The sequence below is a fragment of the Rhinopithecus bieti genome, unplaced genomic scaffold (assembly GCF_001698545.2).
Source record: "Rhinopithecus bieti isolate Rb0 unplaced genomic scaffold, ASM169854v2 scaffold_33903, whole genome shotgun sequence".
NCBI classification, from domain to species: Eukaryota; Metazoa; Chordata; class Mammalia; order Primates; family Cercopithecidae; genus Rhinopithecus; species Rhinopithecus bieti.
In genome coordinates, this window is record NW_016814625.1 from 1560148 (window position 1) to 1569608 (window position 9461).

Here is a 9461-nt window from a genome sequence, read left to right on the forward strand (position 1 = left end):
TGAGGCAGAAGAATGGCGTAAACCCGGGAGGCAGAGCTTGCAGCGAGCTGAGATCATGCCACTGCACTCCAGCCTGGGCGACAGAGCGAGATTCTGTCTCAAAAAAAAATTATCCAGCATGCCTCTTCCTCAATCCATGTTTTCAGTTCTAATCAATCTGTTCCATATTATTTCCTACTGTACCTTAGATAGCAAATGTTAAATGTGTCTTTCCTCTCTGCCACTTTCTCTGAATTCTCAGCAGCTTCCACTAGGATTTTGAAACTGTATTCCTGTACCCAAAGACCTCTAGGCCTCACTGGGTTTCTCTCCACTCTCCTGCTAAGGTAGCCTGAAGCCACCTTTTAGAGAGCATGCAAACAAAAACAAAAACCCAAAAGCAAACCAAAAAAAGGAATGTTGTAGGCCCCAGCAATTTCTTGGTATAATTCACTTACTAAGAACTGCTCCTTTGGGGGTGAATAATCCAGCTTGTCTGACAATTTCTATATATTATATGCCACTCAGTACAAAGTGTGGTAGTTTAATGACAGGAAGATTTGTGTTGTGAGTAATCTGAGCAAATGTCCTCAAAGCCACAAGAAGCTCAGGGTTAAAAGGCAAGAAATTGGGGAAAGTTTTCAATGTGACTCATTCAGGTAAATAAGACCACAAATATAAAATTCAAAACACATGCTCTAAAAATATCCACATCTTCACATGAAGCATGCTCTCCTTGTGTAATAAGGCATGTCTTTTAGATATTTTTCAGAAATAATCTGATTTCATTCTTGGAGAAAAGCTATTAAATTCTAAGATCTGTGCTTTGTGTGATCTCAGTCTGCTGACTAAAGCCTCAGGCAGTAATAATACATCAAAAACAAAATCGGCATTGAAAAGATTTTAAAATAGAGGGAACTACAATAATCTCTTCCTTCCTGGAGGCAGGTCTCTCAGGCTAGGGATGGAGTCACAGGATTCACCTATAAACGCTTGGTATCCTTGGGATGTCCTGTAAGGTAAGCAAACAAACAAACATCCAAGTATTTGTCAGATTCCTACCACGTGCCAGATTCTGTGTTGTGTGCCAAAGGCTTGGAATAAAATGAAGGCAAGCCCTAGCCTCTCAGTTACTGATGTTCTTATTCAAGTGGTTTCGGTTTGTCTTCCTCTGACACTTTATTCTATGTTGCCTAATAGTTAAAAAGCCCCTATTTTATAGTGAGTGCATCTTTCTGTGGGTCTCCAGAGAAGGGAAGACTGTGAGGTAAGGGAAATACAGCTTTTCCCCTCCTCCTTCTCTCTCTTCTTCCTTTTGTGCCCTTCCTGGGCTCTCTGACAAGGGCTGTTGTGGGTGGGGGAGCTCCCAGAATTTGAGGCCCTAGTTTTAAGTTCTGTTCAGGTTTTCCTCTAAGTACTACTCTTCACTCTGTCTGCTCTTAACTGAGTCTCCCCACTTGCCTGGCTCTGCTTATTCTTAGAGCTCAAAGGCCCGTAGGATCACTTCTTCTGCCCCAGCCAAACTCAGCTCTCCCCTCCATTTTGATGTCTCAGAAACAACCTTCAGTCTACAGGAAACAGCGGGTTTGTTTGGCAAGCCCCAGGACACTGGGGTATGGCCTGGCAATCGGCCCCTGCTGGGCTGGGCTGTGAGTGGCATGTGGATGTGAATGCTCCTACCATGAGCGGCACTGGGCTGTGTCCTGCTCCTTCCCCTTCTTTCCTTTGTATATAGTGATCCCTGTCCCTGGAACTCTTCTCTCATTCCTGCCCACTGCCTCTATTTTCACCTAGCCAACTCCTTTCTTCAAATGTTTCCTCCTAGAGAAGTCTTTGGGGGTTAGGTAGCATTATGGACTGAAATGTTCCCTCTGCTCCCAACTCCATATATTGAAATCCTAAACCCCAGTTTTCAGAATGTGGCTTTATTTAGAGATAGGTTCTTTTCTAAGGTAGTCAAGCTAAAATGAGGTCATTAAGGTGGGCTCTAATCCAATATAACTGTTGTCCTTATAAAAAGAGAAATTTGAACACAGAGCCATGCAGAGGAAAGATGATACAAAGAGACACAGGGAAAAGACAGCCATCAACAAGCCAAGGAGTGAAGAGGCTCTCACAACCCCCAGGAGGGGCCAGCTCTGCCAACACCTTGATCTTGGACTTCTAGCCTCTAGAACTGTAAGAAAATTAATGTCGGTTGTTTAAATCACTCCACCCGTGGTATTTTATTATGGCAGCCCGAGCTATTACTCTTAGCCTCTCTGAGCTTCAGTTTCTTCGTGTATTGACTGGGGTGATCATTTCAGATTTCAGGGTGGATGTGAAGAGTGGAATGAGATGACAGGGTGACGTCCTAGATAGATGGCCCGTTCTGTGACACAGCACAGGGACAGGCAGGGCATGTCTGCACAGCAAGTGGGGGACTGAACTCAATTGGGGACTTACTGATCATCAGGTGCCTGGCATGGGGACACCAGGAAGACACCTCTATAGCAATGGTAATTTACGAAATTGAAGCCTACTTTGCAGTAAGCAACTCATCAGCTGCTGAAGCAGGGCTCCAGTAGCATAGAAGGTGCCTTCATGACAAATTAGAAAAAGGCACCCCCTCCAGGCATATGACACAGGAGAGAGATACACCTTTCAGTAAAACAGGGAAATCTCCCTTCACTAACTCTGAGTGGGCGTCCACGGTGCATGGCTTGGAAAGCAGACAACAGCCTGGATTTCAGTCCCCACTTGTCCCCCGGGCTGAGTGCTCTATTGCGGAACAACCTGCCCAACTGTGCCTGGCAGATCTTTGCAGAGCTGTAGCCTTACTGTGGCTGAAGGAATGGGGAAGTCTTTGCATAGCTAGATGAGACCTGGGGTTCCTCTTTAAAAAACAATAATGTGTTATTGATATACTATCTTTGAACATATTTGTGGCGTACATGTGAAATCTTGTTACATTCATAGAATGTGTAATGATCAAGTCATTGTATTTGGGCTATCCATCACCTCAAGTATTTATCATTCCTATGTGTTGGGAAGATTTCAAGTCCTCTCTTCTAGCTATTTATTTTGAGATATACAATACATTGTCGTGAACTATAGTCACTCTCCTCTGCTATTGAATATTAGAACTTATTCCTCCTCTCTGACTATATGTTTATTCCCATTAACCAACCTCTCTTCCTCCTCCCCCTGCCCCAACATACCCTTCCCAGTCTCTGATAGCTGTCATTCCATTCTCTACCTTCATGAGATCAAATTTTTTAGCTCCCACATATTAATGAGAGCACATATTTGTCTTTCTGTGACTGCCTTATTTCACTTAACACAGTGACCTCTGATTTAATCCATGTTGCTCCAAATGACATGATTTTATTCTTATTTATGGCTGAATAGTATTCTACTGTGTGTATATTTACCACATTTTCTTTATCCACTCATCTGTTGATGGACACTTAGGTTGACTCCATATCTTTGCTACTGTGAATAGTGCTGCCATAAATATGGGGACACAGTTATCCTTTAGATATACTGATTTCCTTTCCTTTGGATAAATGCCCAGTAGTGGAATTGCTGGCATTTTAGTTTTTTGAGAAATTTCCATATTGTTTTGCATAGTGTCTGTACTCATTTACATTCGCATCAACAGTGTATAAGAGTTCCCTTTTCTCTGCATCCTCAGTACAATCTGCTATTATTTGTCCTTTTCATAATGGCCATTCTAATTGGGGTAAGATGATATCTCATTGTGGTTTTGATTTTCATATTCCTGATGATTAGTGATGTTGACCATTTTTTTCATATACCTATTGGCCAGTTGTATATCTCCTTTTGAAAAATGTCTATTCATGTCCTTTGCCCATTTCTTAATAAAATTATTTAATTTTTTTACTACTGACTAGTTTGAGTTTCTTACCTGCTGGATATTAGTCCTTTGTCAGATGAATACTTGGCAAATATTTTCTCTTTCACTCTGTTGATTGTCTCTTTCACCTGTTGATTATTTCCTTCACTGTGAAGAAGCTTTTTAGTTTAATATAGTCCCATTTGTCTATTTTTTGTTTTTATTGCCTGTGCTTTTGAGATCTTAGTCATAAAATCTTTGCCTAGACCAACGCCCTGAAGTGTTACCCCTGTGTTTTCTTCCAGTAGTTTTATAGTTTCAGGTCTTATGTTTAAGTCTTTAATCCATATTGAGTTAATCTTTGCATAGGTGAGAGATGGAGTCTAGTTTTATTCTTTGGCATATGGGTGTCCAGTTTTCCCAGCACCATTGATTAAAAAGGGTGTCCTTTTCCAAGTATATGTTCTGGATGCCTTTGTTGAAAATCAGTTGGCTGAAAATAATAGATTTATTTCTGGGTTCTTTATTGTGCTCCATTGGTCTATGTATCTGGTTTTCTTTTAATATACCAGTACCATGTTGTTTTGGTTACTATAGCCTTGTAATGTATTTTGAAGACAGGCAGTGTGATGCCTCCAGCTTTTTTTTTGTGCTCAAATTTGCTCTGGTTATATGGGCTCTTTTTTGGTTCCATACAAATTTTAAGATTGTTTTCCTATTTCTTTAAAACATTGTTCTTTTGATGGGGATTGCATTGAATCTGTACAGCGTTTTGGGTAGTATGATCATTTTAACAATATTAAATCTTCTGATCCATGAGCCTAGGGTGTCTTTACATTTGTTTGTGTGCTCTTCAATTTCTTTCATTATGTTTTGAAGTTTTTCTTGTAGAGGTCTTTTACCTCCTTGGTTAAATTTATTCCTAGACATGTTATTGTTATTATTATTTTTGCAGTTAGTGTAAACAGAATTGCTTTCCTGTTCTTTCTACATATTTCATTATTAATGTATAAAAACACTACTGACTTTTGTATCCTACAATTTTACTAAGTTAGTTTAACAGCTCTAAAAGATTATTTTGGTGGAGTCTTTTGTTTTTCCAGATATAAGATCATATCATCTGCAAAGAAGAACAGTTTTACTTTCTTTTTTCCAATTTGGATGCCTTTTCTCTTTTTCTCTTGCCTGATTGCTCTGGCTAGGACTTCCAGTACTATGTTGAAAAGAAGTGGTGAGAGTGAATATTTTTTTCTTGTTCCAGTTCTTAGAGAAAAGGCTTTCAACTTTTTCACATTCAGTATGATGTTAGCTGTGGGTTTGTCATATGTGGCATTTATGATGATAAGTTATGTTTCTTTTATGCTCAGTTTGTTGAGTTTTTATCATAAAGGGATGTTAAATTTTATCAAATGCTTTTTCTGCATCTATCAAGATGGCCAAGTGGTTTTGTTGTTCATTCTTTGGATATGATATATCACATTTGTTGATGTGTGTATGTTGAACCATCCGTGTATCCCTGCTATAAATCTCATTTGATCATGTTGTATTATCATTTTGATATGCTGTTGGATTCAGTTTGCTGGTATTTTGTTAGAGGATTTTTGTGTTTATGTTCATCAGAGATTTGGATCTGTAATTTGTTTTGCTGTTGTTGTTGTTGTTGCATCCTTATCTGGTTTTGGAATAAGGATAATGCTGGCCTCATAGAATGAGTTAGGGAGAACTCCCTTCCCTTTAATTTGTTTAAATAGCTTGAAGAAAATTAGTGTTAATTCTTTATACAATTGGTAGAATTTGGTAGTGGAGCCATCCAGTTTGGGACTTCTCTTTGTTGGGAGACTTTATTACTGATTCAGTCTCACTACTTGTTGTTGGATACCTGGGCTTCTTAAGCTGCTTCACCATCTCTTCCTGCCTCCTTCCTATCTCCTCTCTTACTTCTTCTTCTTCTTGTTTCTCACCACTTGGTAAAGTGGCTGGTATGGCACCATTAGGACAGTAAGATGCTATTTTAGAATAACATACTGAGACTTACATACTTTACTTGGCCTTGCAAGATCACTGGCTCAGGAGCAGCCATGCCAAGTTTCCCCACTTCTCCCCTGGCAGATTCCACCAGAAATGTTTCTCCTCATTTCTTCGTTAATTGTAAACCGTGTCCACACCACACAGTTGTCAATAGCTTTCTTAGGGCTTTGTTTTTTTTGCCTTATCATACGTAGCATAGCTTTGGTAAAGCCCAGGATTTGCAAATTAGGGCCACAAATGTATGTTTTAGTCAATTTAATTCTTCAGTCTATTTTTCATAGCTCTTCATCCTCTCTCTCTTGCTATCTAGCATTTTTGTTTGAAGTTGCCAAATGAAAATGTAGATGAAAAAAGAGATAAATCATTTCTGTGTTCAACTAGGCAATGAGAGGTAATAGGAAAAGCACGAGCTAAACAGCCAGAAGATCTAACATGAGCCACTGTTCTGTCACTTCCTGGGCAAGTGATCTTGGGCAAATTACTTAATTCAGTTAGTGGTTTTCTCGCTTGTAAAATAAAGTCTAACATTTTAAAATAACACAATGTTTGTAAAAACACCATAACTGCCAAGTGCTATGTAAAGATTTATTAGCATTAATATTTATTGTTGTTTGTGGCTGATTAGAGATGGCCGTGCATTCTTTGCTATTCTTCCCATCAAGAAGTGGTATCTACTCCTTCCACATGAACTCTGGACTGGCCTTGTCACTTGCTTTGACCAATAGACTAGAAGTCAGGAAACAAGTAAGACAAGCAGTAATATAGGAGCGAGGATGGGACCTCAGTGGGGCAGGGCGATATGGAGACCTTTCAGTCACCAGGGGTAGAGCTAACCCTTGCCTCACACAATCAATCACAAGTTGGGATTTGCAAAGCTGAGACCACAGTGGTAAAATGGCAGAAAGAGACCTGGGGAAGGAAACTCAGCAGCTGTGCAGCAGCTGGGAAGACATGAGAAAGAAAGAAAGATTTTCATGCTAACCCAGGCTCAAGTTGGGGAAAGAAAGGAGAATGGATTATATTCTATCTGCCAAAAATCCTCCCCATTCTGGAGACTGTGGTAGGATTTAAAGAGAAGTAAGTTACGAAGAAGGAAAGATGGTATGGGGAAAGCTACTACAGAAGGTTGAGAAATGTAGGGAAAGCACCTGGATTTTGTCAGACAAGCCCAGGCTTGGTGCTGGCTCCACAACTCACCAGCTGTGAGACTCTGCATGTCCAACCTCTGGAACAGGGGCTGGTAAAGAGACTGGAGGAGAACAACACTGGAGGCAGGAAGGTCTGTGGTAGAGACCACCAATGAGTCTCCACACTCATTCTCCTCTTCTTTAGGCACAAGCTAGGTCTACATTTCTCAGCCTCTCTTGCAGCTAGATGTGGTCATGTGACTGTGTTTATGCAGACGGGATGTGAGCCACTTGCAGGCCTGGCCTGTAAAAGATTCCCATACATGCTTTCCATTCTCAGCTCCCTTTTCAACTGACTGGGAACTCAATGCCCATGGAGCCCTTGGAGGCCACATGCTAAACACAGACAAGTCTCCATCAGTCAGAGTCTCTGAAAGACTGTGTCAGGGAGAGCTGCTCCACCAATCTTGTAGCAAAAAATGTTTTTTATTATATTAAGCCACTAGAAATTTGAGGTCTATTTGTTTCTACAAGTTAATGCAATCCACTTAGCAGATGGCTGCATGGCCCATAAAAGAGATGATGAGGATTTGGTTCAGGGATGTGGCCACAGGGGATAAAAATGCAAAGATAAACTATGGCTCAAGCCGTACAAGCTATTCTCACATTGCTCAGAGGAATGGAGAGGAGTTAAAGGAGTCCACTGGATTTGAATGAAAGCTCTACTGACTGGAAGGAATGAGTGGCAGAACCCCTCCAAGCAGGTAGCCAAACAGATGATGAAGCTGATGGTGGAGGTGTCAGTCAGGAAAAGTAGTAGCCATGGCAACAGACTTGGTAGAAAGGCCACCAAGAGGCAGCACAGAGCAACTTGGCAGAGACAAAAACAACAGGAAGACATCAATAACAGAGACAGAAACCAATGGGACTCGGGAAGGCAGAGGTAGAGGCCCTGGGTTTAGCTCAGGGGGTGTGTGTTGCCTTTCTCCCTGCCTCGCTCTCCCTACCGCAACACGCTGTAGAGAGTGTTCAGAAGCCCAGGCTACAGAGGGAGAGAGGAGGATGAATCGATCTGGAAGAAGGAATTTGCTTGAGCTCTTTCCTCTTCCACTTTCCTGTCCTTTTCTTCAGAACTTGTCACAGATCCTCCCTTGCTGTTTCCAAGTAGAATAGAGCCCAGGCTGCCATGCTAAACACGACTAAGACATTCCAGAGATGTCATCAAGCCCCAAACACTTGATAGCAACACATTTTAAGAGTGTATGTGGTGTGGGGGTGGAGTAAAAGAATTTATTATGAGGATAACTAATGATTTGGGCGGGTCTCAAGGTAATTGTTTTGAGCTGTTATTTATCCTATTTTACCTCTGTTTGCCTTCTCTCATCCTACCCCAATTCTCAAATCCTTTACTAAGCATTTAAGAGATGCAAATGCCCTTCCCCACTTCCCTATCCTGCTTTCTTTTGCTGTCAGAGTCTCTATTTTTACTTCTATTTTTTCCCCAGATTTCAATGCAGCAAACCCTGTGAAAACCTAATCAAACTTTTTATTAAGTGTGAAGATTCAGAGCAGAATGGAGCTGAATGGATGCTGGGCAGAGGGTCAGTTTTACTTCAGTAGAGCATCTTTTTGATGTGCTGGTAAAGACACGATATTTATTAAAGAATAATTTTTCCAAAAAGGGGGTAAAATCATGACTCTCATAGAGATAAAATGAACATGTGTTAAAAGATTTTATTCAACTCATGGGTTAAGTGAAGGAACCAGGTAAATATTAATAACTGCTTAAACGAGAAGTGAAAGAAGCAAAAATGTATACTCCATTTTATGGCAGTATATTTTTTATATTATTTTATGGAATAAAAGAATGTGAAAATGAATGCAAAACCAACTTTTTCTTGGAGTGAGGAAGAGGTTGTCCCTTCCTTGTACATAATTTATTTATGTATCTATAAACAAGAGTTATTTTGCATTGCTATCAGTTATGTACAACTTATAGTCCAAAATAGTTCCCATGGAATTAGAAGCAGACAATCCCAGATAAGTGTGCTTTAGAAAAGGCATAGTTTTTTACTGAAGTATACATTTTTTTCCTTATACATTTAGACTAAATGCTCCTGGTGTGGGAACTCACTCACTAACTTCTCCCATGGATGGCTTGGACTATCTCTGAGAGAGTGGATTATAACAAGCATCTTAAATATCTAACAATCCAGGCTGAATTAATACTAACTTAGCTTCAATAGTATACAAAAACTGCTCCTAATCAGCCCCATCCTCCTTATGTTGTTATTATCACATATTACCTTTTTTTACAATGTGTCAAGAAGGAAACTTGGGTCTAATTGCAATTTGTCTTCCAATCGCAACACAAATAACTCAGATTGGAACTTGACCCTATCTAATTTTCATGAAAGGGCATTAAACTGTGTCTCATGATGAGTTAAAAAAAAAAGGTCTAGATTTGGCAGTTGTAGAAAGATTTAGGA

The 9461-nt window shown here is 40.2% G+C and overlaps 1 long non-coding RNA gene across 1 annotated transcript; it reads left to right on the forward strand.

Annotated features, from left to right (window-relative positions):
* The first annotated feature begins 925 nt into the window (after positions 1–925).
* On the forward strand, positions 926–8560 carry LOC108514991 (uncharacterized). The gene is made up of 3 exons (XR_001881399.1): positions 926–998; positions 2000–2157; positions 8478–8560. It is a non-coding gene; the product is annotated as an uncharacterized LOC108514991 (long non-coding RNA).
* Positions 8561–9461: the final 901 nt, after the last annotated feature.